Source organism: Agelaius phoeniceus, chromosome 12, assembly GCF_051311805.1.
Source record: "Agelaius phoeniceus isolate bAgePho1 chromosome 12, bAgePho1.hap1, whole genome shotgun sequence".
Lineage (NCBI taxonomy): Eukaryota > Metazoa > Chordata > Aves > Passeriformes > Icteridae > Agelaius > Agelaius phoeniceus.
In genome coordinates this window covers 19772955-19798018 of record NC_135276.1, presented here as the reverse complement: position 1 = coordinate 19798018, position 25064 = coordinate 19772955, and positions in this window count along the sequence as shown.

The following is a 25064-nucleotide window of genomic DNA, read 5'->3' as shown; positions in this document are numbered from 1 at the left end:
AGCAGATGCTGAAAAACCACTGTGCTGAAAACCCCCTAAAATTAGGATTTTCCCTTATGGACTGAAAGAAGCCCTATTAAAATCCTATCTTCTGGAAAGCGTCAGAGAGGCAGGAGGTTGGTAAACATTATAAAAACAACCCCTCATAAAGTTTTTTATTGCTTTACATTTCTGTACATTTTACGGCCGGCCCGGGGGAAAGGAGCGACAGCGATTTCTCCGCCTCGAGAGCAGGCAGGAACTTTGTTCCCCTCACTTTGTGCTCATCCAAATAAATAAAAACGTTGAAGCCTGCTCATTTCTCAGGCATTCGGGGGAATGATTCCATGCTCAGAAGGAGCCAAGGAAAAGCTGAAGGCTAAATGAACCTCACAACATTAATCTGGCTGCTATAAACAAGTATTGTCCTTTTTGGACACTGCAACATTTTTGCAATTTCATATCCACATGTTTTCTGATTTCCAAAAAGCACTGAAAACACTGTTAGAATTATTAACCCTTGGAACAATTAACTCTTGGTAAAATTATTAAGCCGGGGATTTAAAATTTCTCCCCAAAATCCAGCGTAGACGTTTGTTTCCTGAGAAAGTATTTTTAGCTTCTGAATGAAACAAGTCACGGACAAAAAAAAGGTAATTGTGCTTGCAAGTAAGTATTTAAATATTTACATTTGAAATATATTTGCTGCCAGCTTCTGTTAGCGAGAAGAAAAGTAATTTGGGAAATTACAACCCTTCCTATTTCCCACATTTTTTAGGATAATAAATGTGGGGCTGAATTTAGCGTGCCCTGGAGCTTGGCTGGCTGGAGTTGAAGGCGGAGAGGGAGCCCAGGATAATTCATGGAGCAAAGATGCTGCTGGGGAGGGAGATCTGCAGAGCTTGGGAGGTGCTGGGGATGAAGCTGGGTTTCCTTTGGGCTGGGAAGGGCCTGGATGGCTCAGAGCAGCTGCTCCCAGAATGTGGAGCCGGGCTGTGGCTGATTCCTCGTGTGCTGACCTCCAGATATGGTGGATCTGCTCATCCTCACAAGCTGGCAGGCTCAGGGCCTGAGTCATGCTCCCCAAACCCTGCAGCAGGGCAGCACGTGGAGATGATGTTTGGGGTCATGGATGTGCTGGCTTTCCCTGTGTCCGGCCCACAGTCCATGTGAAGCCACGCTGGAAAATCTGGGACGTGTTGGGGCGTCAGAGGGATGAGTAAGAAGGGGCTGTCGTGACACCAAGGGGAGATGATTCCTGGAGATCCCAGCCCTGGGTCAGGACATCACCCCCAGCACCCTCTGGAGGTGTCACAGGTGGCCACCCCCCTGCATATTTGCATAATTGCTAATTTATTTTTTTTATTGCTATTGTTTTTCTTTTGGCTTCCTTGGCATTTATAGGCATAGGGGTTTGCAAGGAAAATTTCCACCTCATGAGCAGAATGAGGAAGGAGCTCGTTGTGGTCACACGAGATTTGAAACCAAAGGGGTGTTTTGGGTCCTTCCCAGTGAGGATCTTCACATTTTCATGTGTCAAGGAGCCACCCAGGTGTCCCCCAAAACAATGCTCAGGTGCCCAGGTCACACCCCACACGTGCTCACACAGGGACTCTCTGTGGCCTGAGTCACCAGCACTGTCACATCAGCTGAGCTCTGAGGTGATTTTGGTTATTCCTGATGCTTCCTTGGACTTGAGTACAGTTCTGAGGGAACTCAGTCCTGCTTGGATCATTGTCCAAAGCCTTGAGCTGCCTGCAGCAGTTTCTCCTTCCCCAAGATGTGGGACAGACATGGGATGGGACCCTTCTGTGTGGCCAGAGGATAAATGTTTGGGAAGCCTGGTGAGAGCCTCTCATGGGAGCTTCAAGGAGAGTCCAAAGTGTTATCCACATTATTATCCAAACATGGGCAAAGCAGATTCTATTTCATCCAGGGAAAATGTTTCTTTTATTGTCCCCATCCCAATCAGCCTGCTGGGCTCCTGCTGGTGGCCAGAGGGGACATTTCCTCAGGCCAACAAGCCAACTTCTCAGTTTTGCCCTTAGTTCTTAGAATCCCAGGATCATTGAGGTTGGAAAAGCCTTCCAAGGCCATCAAGTCCAACCTGTGCCCCATCCCCACCTCATCACCAGCCCAGGGCACTGAGTGCCATCTCAGGAATTGCTGGGACACCTCCAGGGATGGGCACTGCAACCCTCCCTGGGCAGCTCCAATCCCTGACCCCCCTTTCCATGGGGAAATTCCTGCTGATGTCCGACCTGAGCCTGCCCTGGCCCAGCCTGAGGCCGTTCCCTCTGCTCCTGTCCCTGTTCCCTGTCCCCTCCCGTCATGGATCTGTGGAGACCAAGAAGGTCCCTCCTGATCCTCCTTTCTCCCTCAGCTGCTCCTCACAGCACGGACTCCTGGCTCTTCCCACGGCTTGGACCCTCTTTCCTTGGGATGCCTCACTGAATTCCTGCAGCCACCCTGACCAAGCAGCCCTGATGACACACTTTGTGGTCACATCTGCTCCCTCACCTTCCTCCTGTGACGCCGGGGAAAAACCCAAGAGCTCTCTGTGATGACGCTCGGCTGCTGTTGATTTAACCGGGTTCGGGTAAATCTGTTCTTCTGCAAATGCTCGCCAGGGCAGGCTGTCCCTTCCTGAGCTTGTGCAAATAAAATAAGGATGCAAACACAACTGCAAACTCTGTCAGTGTGTGGTTCATCCTGACATCGAGTTTTATTCTGCAGCTCAGTTTCAATTTTTGCAGTGTTTAATAGATGCTGTTGTGGTTTTTTTTTTTACCCCCAGGGTTTTTGTGCCACCAAGGGAAGCCACCAGCTTTACTCTCTTTTTTTAGCTTAATAATAATAATAATAATAATAATAATAATAATAATAATAATAATAATAATAATAATAATAATAATAACAATAATAGTTGTTGTTGTTGTTGTTGTTGTTGTTGTTGTGTTGTTGCTATTTCCCAAATTACAGAGTTTTTTATAGAGGTTTTTGGGCAAAACTTGGTGCTGTTAAAATCAGTGACCACTTTCCCACTTTTCAGGCTGGAATTTCACTCTCCCTACTTTACCTTTCCCTGGTTGCTCCCAGGGTGAAAAACTTTGGTTTGGGAATTTACCAAAGCCAGAAAATCAGCCTGACTCTGGAAATTCTGTTGTTTACTTTAAAGCACATTTTGTTTCCATTTTGCTATAAATATGGATGAAGTGAAAATCTGCTGTTATGGAGGGGCTGTCACTTCAGCAGCAGCTCCAGCAGGATGTCTCACATGGTGCCTCCAACCCCAGGAAAATCATCCTGGGGATGGTGGGCACAGCCCTGGGAGGCATCAGCACATCCTTTGAGTTCCTCTGCAAATCAGTGGGAGGCTAAAATTATTCTGAAAGAAAAAAAAATATAGAATAGAATCTCTCTTCGTCTTGAGAGCGAGTGGAGGGTGTGTCCCACACAGAGGACAAACGGCAGCAAAAATTCAGAAAGATGACAGAAATTTGTGTTTTCAGCAAATCCCTTTAATTGCAGTGCAGGTTCACATGAGATGTGTTTAGATATTAGGTCTGCTTGGAGTGGAAGGATTTATTTTAATTCATATTTGAAAGGGACAACGCAGAAGATGAGCAGAGAAATCAGACTGGTAGGGAAGAAAAACAGAAAATAAATGTGAGCTGCTCACACTCAGCTTCCTGGAAGGGTTTTGTAATATCTTAAGCTCTTGTTTATTCAAATCAAAATGCACCTGATCCTTTGATAAGCAGAACAAGCCAAGCCCTGCTCTCCCCAGCAGGACTGCTTTGGGTTGGAAGAGGTTTTGGAGAATCCTGGGAGAGGAAATGGGGGCTTTTAATTCACCTTCACATCTCCCCAGCCCCTCACTGCAACCTCTGCCCCTGAGAGCACTGAGGACTGAGGTGACTTTTCGACCCTCATCTCCTGGATGTTCCCTGAGGATTCCCAGGACATTATTTTGGAAGTGGGGATCACCTTTCCCAGCCAAATCCTGCCCTGCTGCCCAAGGTCTGGGGTTGAGGAACACTCATCCCCTCACTGTGCAACCTGCCCTAGGCTGGAGTATTTTATTCTGATCTTAAAGGAAAACCTCAGCTTTATGATGCAAATTCCAAACATGTAAAGAACAGGGAAAGTGTGAGGAGGTCTGATCCTTTTCCATGCGTTTTCTCCTGGCTGCAGAGGCAGGAGCACTGTGCTGAAAGGCACGAGCTCCAGGCTCTGCCGACATCTCCATGAAAAGTTGCTGTTTACAGATCTGTCAGAGATTTGGCTTTGATGATGTAACATTGGCAAATGCCACATGGACCTTCCCTGACACTGTTTTTCTAACAAATGGCTCTTTTTCTCTGCCGTGACTTGGAAAAAAAAAAAAAAAAGAAGGAGTTTGAAAGGGTTCTGAACCTTTAAAGCCATTTGAGTTTTGTTCAGTGTCTACCAGATTCAGTCTGATAAAATTTCTGACCTCCCACTCCAAAGTTGTCTCCTGGATTTGTTATCCCAGTGCTCCCACTTACAGGAAAAAAAAAAATCTCTTTTGTTAAATATAGTGAAACCCTGATTAAAAGTAGAGTTAGACAGGAACTCTGCTGTATTTATAGGATATGGCTGAGGGTGTCAGGACGAGCAGGGATTTTTAGGAAGACTTCAGGTATCACAAATTGTGGTACAGCAGGGACAAAAATATTACAAAGAAGGGAAAGGCACCTCCTAAATGACAGAAGGAGGAATTCAGCTGTGGAGCTGGAAAAATCAGGTGAGTTTAAGGAATAGGAGCACAGAAGAAGCCTGGTGAGCAGGAAGGGAAAAAAGACTAAAATTGTGAGCAGGAGGATTTCTCCTAGGGTTTAGCATCTCTTATTTTAGAACCCTAAAATTGTGAGCAGGAGGATTTCTCCTAGGGTTTAGCATCTCTTATTTTAGAACCCAAAAATTGTGAGCAGGAGGATTTCTCCTAGGGTTTAGCATCTCTTATTTTAGAACCCTAAAATTGTGAGCAGGAGGATTTCTCCTAAGGTTTAGCATCTCTTATTTTAGAACCCTAAAATTGTGAGCAGGAGGATTTCTCCTAGGGTTTAGCATCTCTTATTTCGGAAGAGGAGTCAGGGAAATGGGGAAGACACTCTGGATTTCCAGGAAGCATCTCCAGCCCACAAAATCCCTCCCACAGTTGGATACCATCTGGTATCAATATTTCCTCCTTGTTTTAGGAGGTGCCACAGCCCAGCTGATCCCAGCAGTGCCTGGGGAACACAGAGAGGTGGGACAGGTAAATTTTCAGGTGAATTTGGTGGGACAGGTAAATTTTCCCTCCTATTTTGCCACCCCTTTGCTGGTGTCACCTCTGCCACCTCACCCTGCCCTGGGTCATTGCTGGAAAATCACCCCAGGGCTTGGACAGAGAAAGAGGAGACTTGGGAATGGAAGGGGTGCCTAATTCATTAAAGATGTGTGTCATTAATTAAGGGCATTATTAACAGGATGAGTGTCCTGCAGAATTTTTTGGGGTTGCCTGACTGAGCTCAGCAAAGATCAGGTCTGTGGTGCAGGGAAACTCTCTCCCACGGCAACAATTTCATGGGTTGCCCACAAAATGCAGCCCAAGGCCAAGAGAAATTCCTTGGTTTTGACCATCTGAGGCTGTAAATGAGCTGTCAACTTCCAAAAATGCATTAATTTAGCCCACAAAAATGTGCACTGAGCAATCGAGGAAGGGGAGGAAAACACCTCAGAGGTTGGTGTGGAGCACAGCAGAGCAGCTGGGTCTGGAGAGGGGGGATGACACTGCTCCAGCAGCATCCAGAGCTCCTCCTTTGGGGAAGAAAGTTTAAATCTGGGGGGGCACATGGAGATGCTGAGGTCCCCAATATTCACCTGAGTTGTCAGAGAGGCTCAGGCTTGGTTCATGGAGAACAGGGCTCGGATTTCTCAGTAGATACCAACGCAAGAGCTTGTTCATCCTCTTTTTTATTGGATGTGGGGACAGACATAATCCTTCTAAAGATTCCCGGGGTTTTGCTGGATCTGGCCCCTGATAAACTCAGCACAAAGCAGTAGGTGCTCCCTGCATCCAACCTCTCCCTCTCTACCTGTGGGAGGGAAAATCTCATCCAACCCTCCCCGTCATTCCTCTCCCAAACAGGAAAGGTCCCCTGGATGTTTTCCAGAGCTGAACTCACTTGGCTCTGACATAAAAAACAACCAGTCTGGGCTCCAATTTTATTTACCACTCAAGCTCACTCTCTTTAAAAAGTACATTACACTGTGTTTCTGGCCAGTCATCCAATACATTTTTGTTTTTTTTTTTTAATTGTCATTATTTTCTCCAGCTCATCAGTCCTGGCAAACAGGAAATCTATTATTCACAGCAAAGCAACAGCGAGATGGAAACACGTCCCTGTCCCTGCTCCAGCTGTGTGTGGGGTGGAAAAGGACTCATTGAGACTTGCTCATAATTAGTCCTTTGCCCTGTCATGATCTTGATGATAAAAAATTGCCTCGAAAGAATTTTTGTTGATAATTTGGTAATTTAAATAGGATGGCATAAATGAAGGGAGATGGAAAATTGTAGGGTCAGGCTTATGAGTGACCTCTGAAAATACAAAGAATCGTAATCTCACCACTTAAAAATAGTAAAAATCCACTTTTTCCAGGCTTGAAGTGTCCAAGACCCAGGAGAGGAAAAGCATTTGCTGCTGGGAAGTGATGCACACATCTTTCCTCCCCTGTGTTGCAACAAGCTCATTCCTCTGGCACGGCAGCGGCTGCTCCAGGGCCATCACACCTTCAAATGCACTTCAAATACCCCAAAACTGAGTATTTTCCTTCATTTCCCTGCTGACCCCTAAGCTAAGACAAGAAAAAAAGAAAAAACAATCCTGGATAAATACATTTATGACAAATTGATAGGTTGGCTCTGTTGGTGGAGGCCAGCAGGGGTGGATGGAGATGTGAGGATGGAAGAGCAGCCCCTGGAATGGGGAATGTTCAAATCCAGCCTCTGACCCATCCCCAGCCATCCCAGCACGCTGAGTGCCACATCCAGCCCTTCCCTGAACATCTCCAGGGACTCCACCACCTCCCTGGGAAGCCCATTCCAATGTTCAACAGCCCTTGCTGAGAAGAAATTCTCCCTGAATCCATCAGAGAATTTACCTCGGGTGCTGCCGCCCATCCCAAACTGCTGCTGGTGGGGACAATAAGGGACAACTCTTCATTAAAGTCTCCCACAAAATTCCACCCCTGCTCTGGCTGCCTGCTGGGCAGGGTTTTCCTCCAACTTTCTACGTCTCTAAAGGAGAATTTCTCCGTCTCTCCACGCTTTCCTGGTGCTCTAGGGAAGATGTTGGCATTAAAAGGAGGAGAACAATTCTCTTCCCTCTGCAAGTGGCCTTTCCATGGTGAGCTCATGCTCTTCCCAAAAGTGCATGTTCACTGCTGCTGGGCCATGGCCAAGGGCAGCCTCCCCTCTCCTCTCTGGAGGTGGCAACAATGCACATGTGTGTCATTTCCTGACCCCAGTGGAAATTGCAGGATTGATATTCACAGCTAAAAAAAAAAAAATTAAAAAAAAATTCCCATTTGGAAAACCAACGCCCACTCCCCTCAAAAAAAAAAAAAATCCACCTTCCAGATTGCTTCACTTCTGGGTCAAGTGCCTGGGCACATCTTAGGCCATGTCCTCCTCTCTGGTGACTCAGCCCCACGCGGTCCTGCTGGTCCCCGTGGGAGGGGATGGAGCCGGCGCGGCGGCGGCAGCGGCGGCTCGGGGACAGCAGCTCGTGTTCCCCACCTCCCGCACTCTGCACCATCTCCTGAGGGTCTCCAGGGAGATGTTCCGAGCGAGACAACAAAGCTGGAACCCAAAATAATCTCGGAGTTTATCAAAAGACATCACGGCAGGGCCGTGCATCCCTGGAAGAGGCGCATCTGTGAGGGCTGCCCCTTATCCAAGATTTCCCTGAGGATCTTCCCTCTTCAAATGTGCACTCACTCAAGAGCTAATCTGCTCCAACAAGGCACAGTGTCTGGGGTATTGAAAAGAAGGCATATCTCCATCTAGTTGTCCGTTTCCCTGCTGGAATTTCTTTGGGAAAAGAGTTTTGTGTGTGGTTATTTCGGGGCATTGCGCTCCTGGAAAGGCTCCACGCAGTAGGAGCCTGGAGAAGGAAAGCTTGAATCCCTTCCAGTCTCTGTATCTTGTGTTGCTGCATCTTGGCAAACCCCAGAACAAATGAGTGGCAGAGGCAGATAAACAAGCTTAAGGTAAACACTATCTGCATCTCTGCCCTGATTTATAACCTACGTGCGTGGCTGAAAAATCGACTCGGGTTTACCACAGCGCTTGAAGTAATGTTATTAAGAATGTAACTTCTTAGGAAAACTCAGCCTGTTTTTAGCCCAGACATGCAATTAGGGGAATTAGTAACACGATACGTCATCCCCAGGAACACACGGATCCAGTGGGCAGGAGCCTCATGCAGCCCTGGGGAAGGCAGGGCTGCTCCCAGCATGTGGGAGTGCTCTCTCAATCCTCCTAATTCCCACTGAGCAATTCTGCTCTGAGCCAGCACACAGCCTGCTCTGAGCACTCTGAGCATGAGGCCGTGCAGTGGCCTCTTTTTTCCATGAGAAAAAGGAGAATAAACGGGGCTTCAAAGTGCTCACACATTGGGGAATCTGTAGGGGAAAGAAGGAGACCTCGTAATTCTTGCAATTCCCAGCTCATGTAGGTGAGATCAGGGTTTGGGTCTCTGATCCAGAGTTTGGATCAGAGACCAGAGTTGGGTCGTGCTCCTTGCACAGATTTTTTGGGTGTGAGGACTGACAGGAAAGTCCAATGTAAGTTTTGGATGGGAGATGGCAGTGCTGGGTATGGAGGGCAACACGGTGACTTTGGAATATTTCTGAAACATAAATCACACCTGAGCCCCCAAACTGCAGCAAACCTTGGCACATCCTCTTCTTTTTTGACCTAAATGAAGGGTGAAGGCTTGGGAAGACAGGGAAAAGAGAGCATTGCCTTCTCCTGCAGCTCCTGCCACCACCATGCAGGGTCTTGGATCATCTCCCAAAACTGCTGCTCTGCAGCTCCTCCACCCCAGCCCACTGCCATCAGTCTGGGACCATGGAAAATTACAGAAAAAAAAAAGGGCAAATCTCTCCATCCTTTCTTCTTTCCAAGAGTTCCAGAAACTCCAGCTGACTTTCACAAATTCGGGAGGCTTTTGGCCGCTTTGTGTAAGCCAGAATCCAAATTTTTGGTGGCTGAACCAATCCTTGAGACGAGGCTTTGAGGTTTTGTGTCGCTGGCAACGATCTTTGCTTTTGGTTTTGTTTTGTTTCGGGCCTGTGGTGCTACTGGATGAGGGGCTGATCCTGTGTGGACCTACGTGAGGACAGCTAAGAGGATTGGGGTCTTCCCAGTAATCACTGCAAATCAAGAAAAACCCCGCAAAAATGCTGGAAAATATGAAAAGGTCAATGAAGCAGGGAAAGAGAGTCATCCAATGCTTTTTTTGGGTTGTTTTTGTTTTGTTTTTTTTTTCTTCCCTTAAGGAATAATGCATTATCTGGAAATCCCACTTTATAGCTTGGAATTTGTTTTTGCATTGGTGTCTTTCAGTCACTGAATAAAGTGGGACCACAGAAATTGGACACCAAAGCAGCAGCAGTGGGTGGCAGATTTCTCCCTCACCACAAACATCCTTCCATCCTTGACAGTCCAGACTGAGAATGTTTTCTTGCTGTTGTGCATCTCATCCTCAAGCAGACTCAAAGAGAAACGGTCAATTTGATGGGGTTTTGACCCCAAAACGTTGCTGCCTTCTTGTCCCCCAAATACCAAATTTTGACACATTTTATTTAAATTTAAATTAAAAAAATTTCACACTTTGCAGTGTGAAATACCCAGGAATGTTCTGGTCCGTGGGAATGGTTGTGGTCCCTCTCTCTGAGCCAGATTTGAAAGCACTGAAAGTTGAAGCACTGAAAGAAATTTGAAAGTTGGTTCCTTCGTGTGGGATTCCTGCAGGATTGGAGTTTCCCGACCAAAACTGGGTTTCTCATCTGCTGGATCTGCCTGAAGATGGTGAAGTGCACCTTCTTTTTTATACTTCAAATTTTTGGCTGAAAATACCCCCAGTCAAGGAAATATTTCTCCACCCTGAGGCTCCATATCACCCCCAAACACAGATTTGCACCTCCGGCCATGCACGGCTGCATCATTCACCACCACATTTCTTTCTGCGCCATCAACTGTGGCAGGGAAAGGCTCCCGCCAGGTATCCCCACAACCCCCAGCGTGCTCCAGCCCTGATTTGTGTCAGGATTCTTGCAAGGCATAAAAACATCATCCAAACAGAGCCCTTGGAGCTCTGCTGGCTCTGCCCCCTGCCCGCAACCTCTCGTTTTCGCTCCCCTGTGACAGAAAGCATCTCCCACTGCCATTGCCTCCTGCACAGCGTCAAGCCTTGGCCTTGGAAAAGCTGCTGCAGAATAAAAAAGCTGCTGGAAACCCCAGTTTGTGGCAGGAGCTGTGTTCCAGCCCTCCTTCCATGAGCTGTGTGCAATTCCAGCGGATTTTGCTGCAAACATTGGATTTTATGAACCTGACCCCCTGAAGCAGCTCAGTGGGGGCCAAGTGTAGATGGCTGAAGGGGAAATAATTTCCCAGAGCATGGGGCTGTTGCTTAATTTGGGATTTTACTGGAGGTGGAGACATTTTATTTGAAATTTGTCCCTTTCTCTTGATTCAAAAAGGCTCATTTTTCCTGGCTCCTCTTTGTGGGTTTTGTGTTGAGCTCAAAATTGAATCTGCGTGGTTAAAAATGTAATGGGATATGTGCTGTCCTCAGCTCTTCCCTTGCAGGCTCTCCTGCATTCCCTGGAATTCATGGTGAGAACAGTTTTCAGCTTAATAACATCTCTCTGCAGTCATTTCTGCACGTAATTCCAAAGTGTGCTGGCCCAGCTCTGCAGCTGCTGGGAATTCCACTTCCTTAGCAAAACTTTGGATTTTCCCAGCTCTCAGGTGGTCCCCTTGTAGTTATTTCTTTTTTCTTTTCTTTTTTTTTTTTTTTTGGATGACAGGCAGCTAAATCTGGCACAATAATTTATTTTTCCAGGTGAAATGACATTTTTGTGGCCCCCCCCAGCTGAGTGGGAAGCGTGGTCTGCCCCTCAAGCACCAAGGGTTTACCACTATAACATCCCTGGTTGTTTTAATAGTCAGCTGAAATCACAATTATCATTTTAAATATCACAGTATGACAAAAAACCCCCACAGATCCGATTTGTAGCTCTGTGAATCATGGAAAAGGCTGAATTTTTACACCAACTTGATTTTGCTGTCTAAAACAGCCAGAAACTGTCCTTGATCTGATGTGAGTGCTGTGAATTGTCTTTAGGGAAGCATCTCCATCCAACAGAAAATATCATTAAGCCAGGATTTTTCCAGAAAGTTCCATCCTCTTCCTTTTTCCTGTTTCTCCTCCCATCTTGGATGAGGGCAGGGCTGAGAAGGGAGCCTTGGGATGCTGGGGATGTGATGTCTCCATCCTCAAATAGGCATTTTGGAAACTGCCCTGCCCTGCCTGGAAAAGCCAGCAGAGCTTTGTGCAAGGCTCCAGCACCAACAGCCTGAGTCTGAGGGCTGACAGCTCCCACCAGGCACAAAACAGCCCCAGTAATTACCCAAATTAGCCAAATTAGCCTTGCCAGCACCGGGCTGGGGTGCTCTGCCCCCCTCAGGTCCCAGGGCACAGCAGGGACATCGTGGTCCCCACTCAACGTCCTCTGCCATCCATGGATTCCAGCATCCCATTTTGAGAGAGGTGTGGAAGAGCTCTGTTAATTCCCTTGCCAGTTCAGCCCTTTTTGTTGTTGTTTTCCATGAGAACAGGATATGTTTATCTAGCTTTGATTTCTTTTTTCTTCTTTTTTTTTTTTTTTTAATTTTCTCTTTGTAGCTGAATGAACTGATTATTGCTTTCATCTGCTTCCCTCTGCAGGGTCAGCTGAAGCCCAAATAATCAGATGGGATGTGAGTGTGTGTATGGATTTGTAATTAATAGGTTGCATACTGAGAGATGTGGGGTCCTGAAAGAATGTGCAAAGAGAAAATGATCTAAAACTTGATCCTGATTTTGGTTCGACCTCAACAATTTCCTGCGGAGAAGCGGTGAGATAATTTGGGGCAGATCAAACCAAACCCTGATTCTCTTCTGCTTCTCGTGCCAAATGTCATCCCCTTAAGATGTGCTTTGCTCCATCTGGTGATTTTGGCTTCTCTGTGCTCCCTGTAAGTCTCTGGACCTTGTGCTGGGATGTTTGTGAGATGACTCAGAGGAACAAACAAAGCAGGCAGGACCTTCATGGGGCCGAGCACAATGCTGGCAATGAATGGAGCTGGCTCCACCAGAGGGTTTCACAGGCACCCCACTAAAGCCCAAAAGAGGAGAGATAAATCAGCAAGTGATGCTTTACTTGGATATTTTTTTTTTATTTTTAAATTATTTTTTAGAGAGAAATCAGGACTGTTTTTCAGCAGAGCCAGAGCCTCTCCATGTTTTCACCAAAACAAACAGAAAGCAGGTGCGTGCTGAAGGGATTTTGGCTGGGAGAGCACAGAGAAGCACACATGGGCTTTCCTGTGAGAGTCTGCACTTCATGGGCTCGGCTTTGCTTCTGTCAATGCAAGTTTTGCTGTTCCCTTCAAAGAGAGCAGGCACAGCTCTGCAGCCATGGGATTCCTTAGGGAAGGGAGGCTGAGACGTGCAAAGGAGATTCCTGGTAGTCTGTGTGTTCTGAGTCTTGTCACAATCCCATCCAGATCCAGATGCAAAGTGGTGCTCAGCTTTTACTCAAAAAAAAAAAAATATATATATAGCTTTTCCTTCTTATTTCTGGAGAGAACAGGAACTAAATGTGATCCTGTTTTCCAGCAGTCCCCTGCCACCTTTTTTTGGCAGTGGTTTGGGTCTCGCTTTGCTGATTCAAGGCTGGTGGAAGGTGGTGCCACTCAAAGCCATGTGGGTTTTTCCAAGGGTTGGAAGCTTCCTCCTAGAAATCCCTTCCTTTCTCCTGTAAAAGTTTCCTATAATTTTCCACAGGAACCCAGAGCCATCTTTGTCACTGCCACAATTACCTGAAGGATGCAAACCTGGAATTAGAAGCTGCATTTATTTATTTTAGGGACAAACCAGGACAGACCCGGGAGAAGATCCATTAGCGGGAAGATGATGGATGGCACATCCCAGAGCCTCTGCTTTGTGCCAGCCCCTCTGTGTCCTCTCCAGAGCACCTCTGAGGGATATCTGAGCCAACACATCCCAATGCACAGAAATCTGGCGTGTTTAAAGCCTCCCTTTTCCATGCCCATAAAAGTCCAGCAATTCTGGGAGCGCGGATGCCTCACACATGTGCCTGGCTGGGGACAGGATGCCAGTTTGGCACTTGGCAGCTGCTGCCTGACGTGGGCATTTGTCACCCAGAGCCACGTTTGGGCTGTGTTTATAGAGCCCCTAAAGCCTTGGCAAATGGGTTTTCCTGCAGTGCTCAAAGGGTGTGGATGGGGTAGCTGGCACTGGGAGAGGTGGGGTTTGAAAATCCAGACTCCCCCAGGGGCTTCCTGCAAGAACAAGGATCACTGCCCTTTCCTGTCCCAGTCCTGCCCTCCTGGCGTGGCCATGGTGTCACATCTTTAATGTCCTTCCCACCAGGAAGAGCTGGACAGGACCTGGCTCCTGGCCCTGGGAGCCTTTGGAAAAAAAAATGACTGAGAAAATGCTCCAAAAGCAGGAAACGAACTCTGTTTTCCACTTTCCCAGGATGGGATTTATTAAAGAAAGCCCTGGGATGCGAGGAGAGAAGAGCAGCTGGATTTTGGTGCTTTTGAAGGCTTCATTTACCTGCAGGCTTGGAGGAGCTCTGCACCAGCAGGGACTCAGCTGGGAATGGCTTGCAGAAGATCTGGCTTGGCCAGGTGAACGTGGGATTTTGTGTCCACCACAGCAGGAAAATATCCCCATCCCCATGTGCGCCATCCGTATTTTATTCCTGTGTTCCAGGAACTGGGTGAGGGTAAAAAACTTCAAGTCAGGACTTAATAAACCACCACCAAACCATAAATTGAGGTTGATTTTGTCATTTCTGCCATCCAGGCAGGTTCTGGAGTGGCCTTGCATAACCCAAAACCCCCTTCCAAATCCGCTTCCCCCTTCCCACCTTTAGAACTTGTATTGTTTGGTAAAATTGGATTATTTTTTATTTATTGTATTATTTTCATTATTAATCCCAGAATTTTGGCTGATGTATGAAATGTGGAAGAATTTACACAGATCCTGTTTGCCCTCTGACCTTCAGCCATAAATATGAAAAATTTTTAAGCACAACAGCAAAACCCAACCAGATTTTCCAGCCATTATTTCTAAGCCCTGCTATGGATGCACAAATGATGCTGTAGATGAAGCAAAGAATCCCAGATTTGCCAGAGGAGGAGCAGAAATGCCAAAAAATGGTTCAGATGTGACACTGAAATGTTCCTGGAGAGAATCTTATAACCCTGAACGTGTCTTTTCTACCCTTCCAGTTACAGAAATGGGATTATTTACAGGGCTTGGTTGTTCTTGCTTCAGGCAGATTTATTGCTCTTCACTCCTGGGGGATCTGAGCAATTTTCCTGTGGAGAAATCAAAGGAAAGGAAGGCAAATCTGCAAGGGAAAAGCAGGCTGCAGTGATGTGCCAGAACTGCTGCTTCTCCAGGCGCTTTCCTGGTTGGATTTGGTGGCACTGGGAGGATTCCAGAGCCAGGGCTCCCATGTGGGGCCGTGGGATGAGCTGGGATGCTGCAGGGAGCAAGAGAGAAAACAAAACAGGGATTTTTTTTGGGTTTGGAGTTGCTTCTTGGACACTGCTGGGCTCATCCTGCATGGTTTGCATCTCACAGAGGATCCCAATCCAGCTTCTTCCTGTCTTCGTGGAATTACAGCACTTCTCATCCCTCAGCTCCTGGTGGAAATCCTCCCATCTGATAAGTGAGTGACATGAGCTCTTTGGTTTGGAAGGGTTTTAAAAAGACTCAGAAAATCGTGGGTGCAGCCTCCAGGAATCAGATGAACTTTCCTTAAATGGGGAGTGAGGAGGAAGGAATGGGAAAGCAAAAAATACCTCGGAAGCCATAACGGAATCTGTCAGGTTTGGCCAAGGGATTTGTAATTTGGGGGATGCTTCCAAGATTCCAAAGGGATTGAAGGCATTTCCTGCCCCCAGCAGTGTGCTGAGGAGGATCAATGTGCAGCCAAACTGAGCCTTAAAATCCTGAAAAATAACAGATCCTGGAAGGAAAAGGTGTCAGACCAAAGCGTTTGTAGGACAGAGGAACTTCCCTCCCTCATTCCCACCAACAGGTGAATTTCAAGGCTTGAAAGCTCCTTTTAGGAGAGCTTTGAGCATTTTTGTGATGGTTCCTTTTCTCCCTGAGCCATCGAAATGCCCAAAACCAGGAGCTGATCAGCCTCAGGGTGAGCTCTCCCAGGCTGATCCCAACCAGCCCAAATTTCTTCCTGCTTGTTTCACTTCTTCCAGTAAAAGGTAGTCATGCACTCATAACCACCCCCCACTTTTATTCCTGGATGTTATTTGATGTCACTTTGGATTCTCTCCTTTGGAAAGTCCCCACAGAAGCATCGTCCAGGCTGCACAACAACCGGAAACAATAAAATGGAGAAAGATAAAATCAGGAAGGATCAGCTTTGTTTATAGATGTGAACAGCTCTTCCAGTAAAGCAGCAAGTAAAGGGATGCTTCAGACTTGGGAAGGCTGAAAATGGGGTGGATGGGAAAACAACTGGGAAAGATGAGTGATAAAGAACATGACTTTTTCTCCTGAAGAGAATTTTAAGAGTATTGAAGGAGAGACAGGAGCGAGGTGAAATATCACAGATGTGGCATCACCCTGAAGCCTGAAGGGAAAAGGGGGATGCTCCATGGAGGCAAAAGTACTTTTTGGAAGCTGCTTTTTGCCTCCTTTTGAGCTTGTAAATGGTTTTTACGGAAGAGGAGGGGCCAAAATTAGGTAGAAATCCCCATGAGATGTGGTGTGAGTGTGGCTTGGTGGGGATGCAGCTGAACACAGCAGCTGATGTGTGTCTGCCTCAGTGTGAGCAAATGGAGAATCATGGAATGGTTTGGGTGGGAAGGGACCTTAAATCCCATCCCATCTCACCCCTGCCATGGCAGGGACACCTTCCACCATCCCAGGCTGCTCCTAGCCCTGTCCAGCCTGGCCTTGGGCACTGCCAGGGATCCAGGGGCAGCCCCAGCTGCTCTGGGCACCTCCCCACCCTCCCAGGGAACAATTCCTCCCGATACCCAACCCAAACCCACCCTCCCAAAGCCATTGCAGCTCCTGAAGCCAGGCAGCTCCTTTTGCTTGGAGGAAGGGGTTCCATGGCTGGTGTTCCCTGGGGATGCCCTCAGGGTGCTCTGCAGAGAGAAAACTCCAGTGGGGGTAGGAAAGTTCCCCATGGCAGGGAGCTCACCGGGATTTTCTCCAACCAAAGTTACCAAAAGGAGCTTCCAAGGAGCTTCCCCCAGCACACTCCCACTAAATCCCTTTTAGTGCAGATTTTTGACTTCAGCAAAGACCAAGCAGGGCATCCCTGGAGCATCCCAGACACAAACCTGTTGGATCCCATGAGCTGGACAGAGCTCCCAGCTTGTGCTCCAAGCTCATTCCTGTTGCTTTGTTCTTCTAAAGCTCTTTTAAGCTTTTTGATGTTTGCATTTTTGTAATAGAGTTTCTTATGCACTTTTCATGCAAATAATGATTGTTTTGCTTTCCTTTCTGGAGGACAGAATTGATAGACTGTTGGCTTGACCAGTGTGGTTGGAGAGGTGGCAATTTCATCCTCCAATTCCACTTTTGGAATTCTATAACTATTGAAGTCCACAATAAGGACTTCGATAGTTACAGAAAATAAAGGCACCTTTTTTACCTTAGACATCTCAGCGTGCGTCATTTCACGTCACATTTTTGACACATTCCCAGCCTGTTGGCTCAGTTCTGCAGCAAATCTGGGATGCTTTGTTTTCCCAGCATCTTTTAATCAAGCTCAGCTCTAATCAGCACCAGATTAATGAATGTGAGCCTCCCCAGTCCCAGCCATGGGAAATGCTGGGCACAGTCATTTTTCCCGTTGGTCTTTCTGCTCCCGAAATCCCCCAGTTTGGGTTCTGTACCAAGACATGAGTAACGGTCATTGCAAAGTCCTGGTAGCAGGAGGGTTCCAAAACTTCCCTCCCACTCCTGTGACACACTCAGAATGTGGGAATCAAAGCAAAGCCCACGTGTGGAAGCACCAGAGAGCCTTTGGATTCAGGAGTCACCTCTGTGGCACCCACTCCCCTCCTCAGGACACTCACAGCCTCCAGACTCCTCTCCTCTCCAGCCCAAAAGGGTAGAATTAATAAAATCCTTCATTTTATTAACTGTTAAATCCCCTTATTTTATTGTTTTTATAATAGTTTTAATTTTAATTATTTTCATTAATAATAATTTTAATTAGCAATAATTTTAATTAATTTGTTTAAATTTTATAATAGTTTTAAATTTTATAATAGTTTTATTAACTATTAAATCCCCTTATTTTATTTATTTTATAACAGTTTTAATTTTAATTATTTTAATTAGCTTTAATTAATAATAATAATTTTAGTCAATAATAATTTTAATTACTTTTATAAATTTTATAGTAGTTTTATTAACTATTAAATCCCCTTACTTTCTGGCCTTTTAAATCTCTTTTTAAGCAAGTGATCAGCAGCAGGAGCATGGTTTCTTTGTGGGCAGGTAATTCCATGAGCAGATGTACTGAAGATTCCTCCTCACATCCTGGGAATCATCTGGGGCTGGCTCTTGTCAGGGATTACACAGGACTTTTATCTGGCTGAGGAATTTCTGTGATCCCAACTCCATCCTGTCCACAGCATCTCAGGACCTGAGCCTGAACAAACATATTTATTGGCTCTTTATTAAATTTACATATTCATTGACTCTTTATTAAATTTATAGGGAACAGAATGAGAGCAGGAGGGAGAAAATGGTGATTCCTCTTTTAAGGGTTCAAAAATCTGTGAATTCAAAACAATGCCCCCAAACAATGTTTTTATATTAAAAAATGGAGTATAGAGTGTTAGAAGATGTAAATCCCCGAGGCAAGACCTATGCCAGGACAGAGAAAATGAGTCCTGGCATTCCCTGAAAATGAGTGGAATTTCCTCTGGCAGGATGGCAGAGCAGGAACTCACTGGGCTGGACGTGGAGCCCAAATTTTGTCCAGTTCTGAGATGTCACCACAAAGAACAGAGACACAAAACAGCCAGGACTTGAGGGTGGCTGCTTCTGAAATGTTGCCTCAATCCATGGAATTCCTCCTTCCCAGGACAGCCCAGAGAGCCTCATCCTCCCAGTCCAAGCTGGAATTCAACCTGACCCTCATCCCTGCCCATTTCTGCGCCACTTTCTCTGTGCTTTGGATACAGATTCTCTTTTTCCAGGAAAATGCCGTTCCAAGCTGAAATCTGATGCTCCAGCGGCTCTCTGCTGTCCTTGGCTGCTTTGATTCCGTGTCAGGGGAATTTCAAAGGGCCTGAGGACTCCCAGTGCCCTGCCTGCCTCATCCCAGCAGCCTCAACTCCCACAGCACAGCCCCGAAGGCTTTCAGGGCTTGTTGCTGCTTTTTGTTATTATTAATATTATTACTCTGCTTGTTCTGGCACAAAACCCTCTCTTTTCTATTCTCTTGCCCTGCTTAGGATTTTGGTCAAAGTTTAATTAAATTGAGAAGAGCTGGAAAAACCGCATCATTCCAAAATAAATGAAAGCACCGCCGGGGGTGGCAGCCCTGGGGATGGAGAGGGGGAAATTCCCGCATTGAAATTCCCTTGGAAATGCGGATTTTCCTGGCTGGAGGAGGGCGAAGGGGGGGGCTAAAGGCTGTGTTTGGAGGATGCTGAAGGTGGGGAAGCACGGGCAGAACGAAGCCCTTGTTCGTCCTGCCCGTGCGGTCAGGCGCCGTGGGTGGGAGCAGGGGGGATCTGTTTTCCCAGGCTCCCTGCCATCAGGAATCACTGAGCTGCCATGAAATGGGAGGAAATATTTCATTATAGGCACATGCGCTTCAATTTCACGTGATGGAAAGCGGAGGATCGGCTTTCCCCGCCCGCCCTCCCTTCCCTGCGTGCGCCTCCCTCCTGCATCCTGGGCAGGGACAACGCCGGGCATCGCCAGGCTGATCCTCCTCCCTGCTCCCTCCTGGGGCGGCCAGGGCGCCTTCATCCCACCAGAGCCTCTCCTCATCCTCAGGGGTGCAATTCCCTGTGGGCAAATCCCAGCCTTAAAGCAATTGAAGATAAATTAAATGTATGAGATCTGGCAGGAACGGGGTTTGGGGAGCAGGGGACGGAAGGGAAATCCCACTATGAGGTGAAAAGGTGCTGCAAGGAGATGTCCCCAAGGCTTTTGTTTTGGGTTTTGATTTTTTTGGTAAAAAACCTCTTTAGTTTGGAGTCACATCTGTCAGGGCTGGCGTGGCAAAGCACCAGGGGCTCCTGAGACCCCTCTGCCACCCTGCACACCACTCCTGCAGGACAGGGTGTGGTGACAAACCCCACAAGATACCAAACCCAGCCTGCTGAGATTTAACCTTTTTCTCCGCAGACTGTAAAATTTTTCCATCCCCAAACTCTCTCTTCTCCCCCTTTAACCAGTTTTCTATCCCCAAACTCTCTCTTCTCCTCATTTAACCAGTTTTCTATCCCCAAGCTTTCTCTTCTCCCTCATTTAATTCTTTTTCTATCCCCAAACTCTCTCTTTTCCCTCATTTAACCATTTTTCTATCCCCAAACTCTCTCTTCTCTTCATTTAATTCCTTTTCTATCCCCAAACTCTCTCTTCATTTAACTCCTTTTCTATCCCTAAACTCTCCTCCATTTAACCATTTCTCTATCCCCAACCTCTCTCTTCTCCTGTTTAACCCATTTTTCTATCCCCAAACTTTCTCTCTTCTCCTCATTTAACCACTTTTCTATTCCCAAACTTCGTCTTCTCCCCCACTTAACCCCTTTTCCATCCCCAAACTGCCTCCTCCTCCTCCTCCTCCTCCTCCTCCTCCCATTCAAACGAACCCCTTCTCTCCCGTAAATTGGAGCCAGACCAGAAAAAAAAAAAAAGAAAAAAAAAAAAAAAAAGGAGAAAAACGCAGGGAGAAAAAAAAAGGAAGGAAAGGGACAAATTGTCCTTTTTTCCTCGGTGGGCTGTGTGAGCCCCCGAGAAGCGGCAGCGCTGCAGGGGCCCCTCCCGGGGTCTCGGCGGCGCCCGCCCGGGGCACGGGGTTAATGCCGGGGTCGGGGCAGCGCCTGGCGCCCGCCGGGGGGGACCGGGACCCTCCCCGGGACGGTGCCCCGGGACCCCGCCCTGCCCCCGGCACCCCCGCGGCTCCCCCTGCCCCGCGGGGCCGGGCGGGAGTGGGAAAAAGAGGGAGGAAAAGTGAAATAAGGAAATATGGGAATGAGGAATGGGAATGGAGAATGGGAATGAAGAATCGGAATGAGGAATGGGAATGAAGAATGAGAATGAGGAATGGGAATGAAGAATCAGAATCAGAACCAGAACCAGAATCAGAATCAGAACCAGAATCAGAACCAGAATCAGAATCACAATCAGAATCACAATCAGAATCACAACCAGAACAAGAACAAGAGCAAGAATAAATAGAATAAGAAAGAAGGACGTGAATAAGAATAAGAATAAGAATAAGAATAAGAATAAGAATAAGAACAAGGAGTAAGAACAAAGAATAAGAATTCGAATGAGAATAAGAATGAAAAATCAGAAGAGGAATCAGAAATAAGAATAAGAATGAAGAATAACAGTAAGAATAGGAATGAAGAATGAGAATAAGAATAAGAATAAGAATAAAGAATAAGAATACAGAATAAGAATTAGAATGAGAACAAGAATGAAGAATCGGAATCAGAATCAGAATCAGAATCAGAATCAGAACCAGAATCAATAAGAATAAGAAAGAAGAATGAGAATAAGAATAAGATTAAGAATAAAGAATCAGAATAAGAATGAAGAATAAGAATTAGAATGAGATTAAGAATAAGAACAGAAATATGGGTGGAAGTTGGGAAGGGAAAGGGGAAGGGGAAGGGGAAGGGGAAGGGGAAGGGGAAGGGGAAGGAGAAGGGAAAAGGAAAGGAAAGGAAAGGAAAGGAAAGGAAAGGAAAGGAAAGGAAAGGAAAGGAAAGGAAAGGAAAGGAAAGGAAAGGAAAGGAAAGGAAAGGAAAGGAAAGGAAAGGAAAGGAAAGGAAAGGAAAGGAAAGGAAAGGAAAGGAAAGGAAAGGAAAGGAAAGGAAAGGAGGAGAAAAGGAGAAAAGGAAGAGGAAAATGGAAAATGATAAACGTATAAAAACGTATAAAAAGATAAAAAGAAAAGGAACCTAGAGAAGGGAAATGGAAGGCAGGGGAAAAGGGGAACGGGGAAGGATCTCCTGTGGAATGAAGGGTGATGACAGCACGGGCAGCAGATGCCCGAGGTGCTCTTTGCAGGGCAGGGGATCGCTCCTGGCCCGAGGTGAGCGGGGCAGAGCATCCCCAGTGCCCCGGGGCACCCGCTGGGAGCTGCCCCTTCCCAGCCGGGCTTCCAGAGCCATCACCGCCGGCTGTCCCTGATTTCATTCCTCTGGCATAGCTGCAAGAAATAATAATGATTTCTCCATAAAATCCTCGTTTTGCACCCTGTTAGATTCAATATACATTTTTTTTTCCAGCCTTGAAACCGTCGTTCATGCAAAGGCAAAGTCTGTGAGGGATTTTTACAGATGAGCAATAAACCCCTGGGAAAAAAGAAAAGAAAAAAAAAAGATTTATGATGGAAAGCTGACACAACCTTAAGTGGATAATTCAATTTTTGCTCTCTTCCTTTGTTCCCTACAGAGGCACTTAGAGCTACAAAGGCCAGGCACACCCGGGGCTGTTGATCCTGAGCCTCGGGAACATCCCAGAGCTGATTTCCAGCGGCTCCTATCCAGGGAATGCTCTCACTTGATAAATCCTCACTTGGCTTCCTGGGGGATCCCCTCCCTTCTCCACACCTCTATTGCTGCTTGGGGTTTGTCTGGATTTTCTTCTGACTGAGTGATTTTGTTGGGAAAACTCTCTGGACAGGGTCAGGTCTCTGTGTCTTTCCTAACAAATCTCAATAATCGCAGGATGCAATTTTTGGGTGTTCTGGTTGTGACTAAATTCTGATTTCTATCCCTGTGTATTACTCTTCTTCACCAATTTTCTAAACTTTTTACCAAAGAAAATCTTTCCAGCTGGTAGAGATACAAACCCTCACAAGGGGATTTTTGATAAAGAGAGAGAGAAAAACCAAAGTGGGTCAGAACAAAATGCAGAAATAGAGGGAAAAAAATTCCCTCCATGGATGAAAATTCCTGAATTTTTGTGGGCAACATTTTGTACCCCCTGGAACTTGCTGGGCTGCTGCTTCCCATTGAATTTCTTTGGGAATAACACCATTCAAAAAAGCAAACATGGAGAAGTGATGGAAAGGAGAAGGCTGTTTCCTAGGAATCCTGTGGCTGAGCGGGATTTCCTCCCAAACTGGCTGACAGGAATGAGATTATTTCCATTACAGCTGCAGAATTTACTGCTTGAATCCAAATTTCATTGCATTGAAAAATCCCATAGCCTGGGCTTATCCACTCAGTTGATTCTGAGTCTCAAAACTGAAGCTAAAAATAGTCTGGAGAAATTCCCACCAGAAAAATTACTGTGGTTGATCCAAAAATCAATTTATGTTTGTTTAGGGAGTGTGTTTATTAAAGAAGGGCATGATTTGCCTTTTTTATCCTGATTTGATTTTTCTTTTTTTTAATCAACATCTCAAACATTCCCCTGGGTCGAGAAATCGTTGCAGCAGGATTGTGCAATCAGAGCACCCACAAACGTGGAATCCCTGTAAAATATGGAATTACAGCATTCAAAAAAAATTGAAATCCCAGAAAAATATGGAATTACAGCATTTACACATGTGGGATCCCAGTAAAATATGGAACTACAGCATTTGCACATGTGAGATCCCAGTAAAATATGGAACTACAGCATTTGCACACATGGAATCACAGCACAAATATGGAATCCCAGTCAAATATGGAATTACAGCATTCAAAAACATGAAATTACAGCAAAATATGGACTTGCAGCATTTACACACATGGAATCACAGCACAAATATGGAATTACAGCAGGAATGTGCAATCAGAGCACCCACAAACATGGAATCACAGCAAAGTATGGAATTACAGCATTACACATGTGGAATCCCAGTAAAATATGGAATTACAGCATTCAAAAACATGAAATCCCAGCAAAATATGGAATTACAGCAGGGATATGTAATAACATAACACACACCTGTGGAATCACAGGAAAAACATGGAATTAGAGCATGAACAGACAATCACAGCACACACATGGAATTACATCATGTGTGGGATGCACAGCACACCCACACCTATGGAATCACAGCACAAAAATGGAATTACAGCACAATAATGGAATTACAGCAGCCACAAACATGGAATCACAGCACAAACATGGAATTACAGCAGGAATGTGCAATCAGAACACCCACAGGCATGGAATCACAGAAGAACAATGGAATCAGGGCACAAAAATGGAATCACAGCACAATGATGGGATCACAGGATTCTCAGACACGGAATCACAGCACTAATATGGAATTACAGCAGGAATGCGCAATCAGAGCACCCACAAATGTGGAATCACAGAAGAACAATGGAATCAGGGCACAAAAATGGAATCCCAGCAGGAATGTGCAATCAGAGCACCCATAGACATGGAATCACAGTAAAACATGGAATCACAGTAAAACATGGAATCATAGCATCCACACACATGGAATCACAGCACAATAATGGGATCACAGCATTCTTGGACATGGAATCACAGCAGGAATGTGGAATTACAGCAGAGCACCCACAAACATGGAATTCCAGTCAAATATGAAATCACAGCATTGACACCCATGGAATCACAGCACAGCAATGGAATCACAGAACCCGCAAACATGGAATCACAGGGGAAAAAGGAATCACGGCACAATAATGGGATCACAGCGCTCTCAAATGCGGAACCCCACTGGGGATGTGCAAAATCAGAGCACCCACAAACATGGAATCACAGAAGAACAGTGGAATCACGGCACCAAAAGGCAATCACAGCACAATAACGGAATCACGGCACAAAAATGGGATCACAGCGGTCTCAAATACGGAACCCCAGAAGGAATGTGCAAATCAGAGCACCCACAAACACGGAATCACAAAAGAACGATGGGATCACGGCACAAAAATGGGATCACAGCAGTCCCAAATACGGAACCCCAGAAGGAATGTGCAAATCAGAGCACCCACAAACACGGAGTCACAGAAGAACGATGGGATCGTGGCACAAAAATGGGATCACAGCACAATAATGGGGTCACAGCACAGTAATGGAACCACAGCATTCTCAAACACGGAATCACAAAAGAGTGATGGGATCACGGCACAAAAATGGGATCACGGCACAAAAATGGGATCACGGCACAATAATGGAACCACAGCATTCTCAAACACGGGATCCCATCAGGGCTGTGCAGTCAGGGCACCCCCACAGCCCTGGAATCGCAGCCCACACTGGGGCTCCCCTGGCTGTCCCCACCCCTGGCAGCCACCCCAGAGCCCCTGGCAGCCCCTGTCCCCACCCTGGGCACCCTGCAGGGGCACCCAGCTCCCCCCAATGGCGCAGCCACCAGACACACACAGGCATATTTTTATTGCAGCTGTCAGGAACATGAAAAACCTTTCTGCCAGCACTCAGCACGGGCAATTTATGAGCCTGCTCTGTTTGAGTGAAGAAGGAGGCGGGGGGGGGGCGGATGGGATCAGAGCAGAAATGATGGGAGACAAAATGGCCCATAAATTGTTCGCC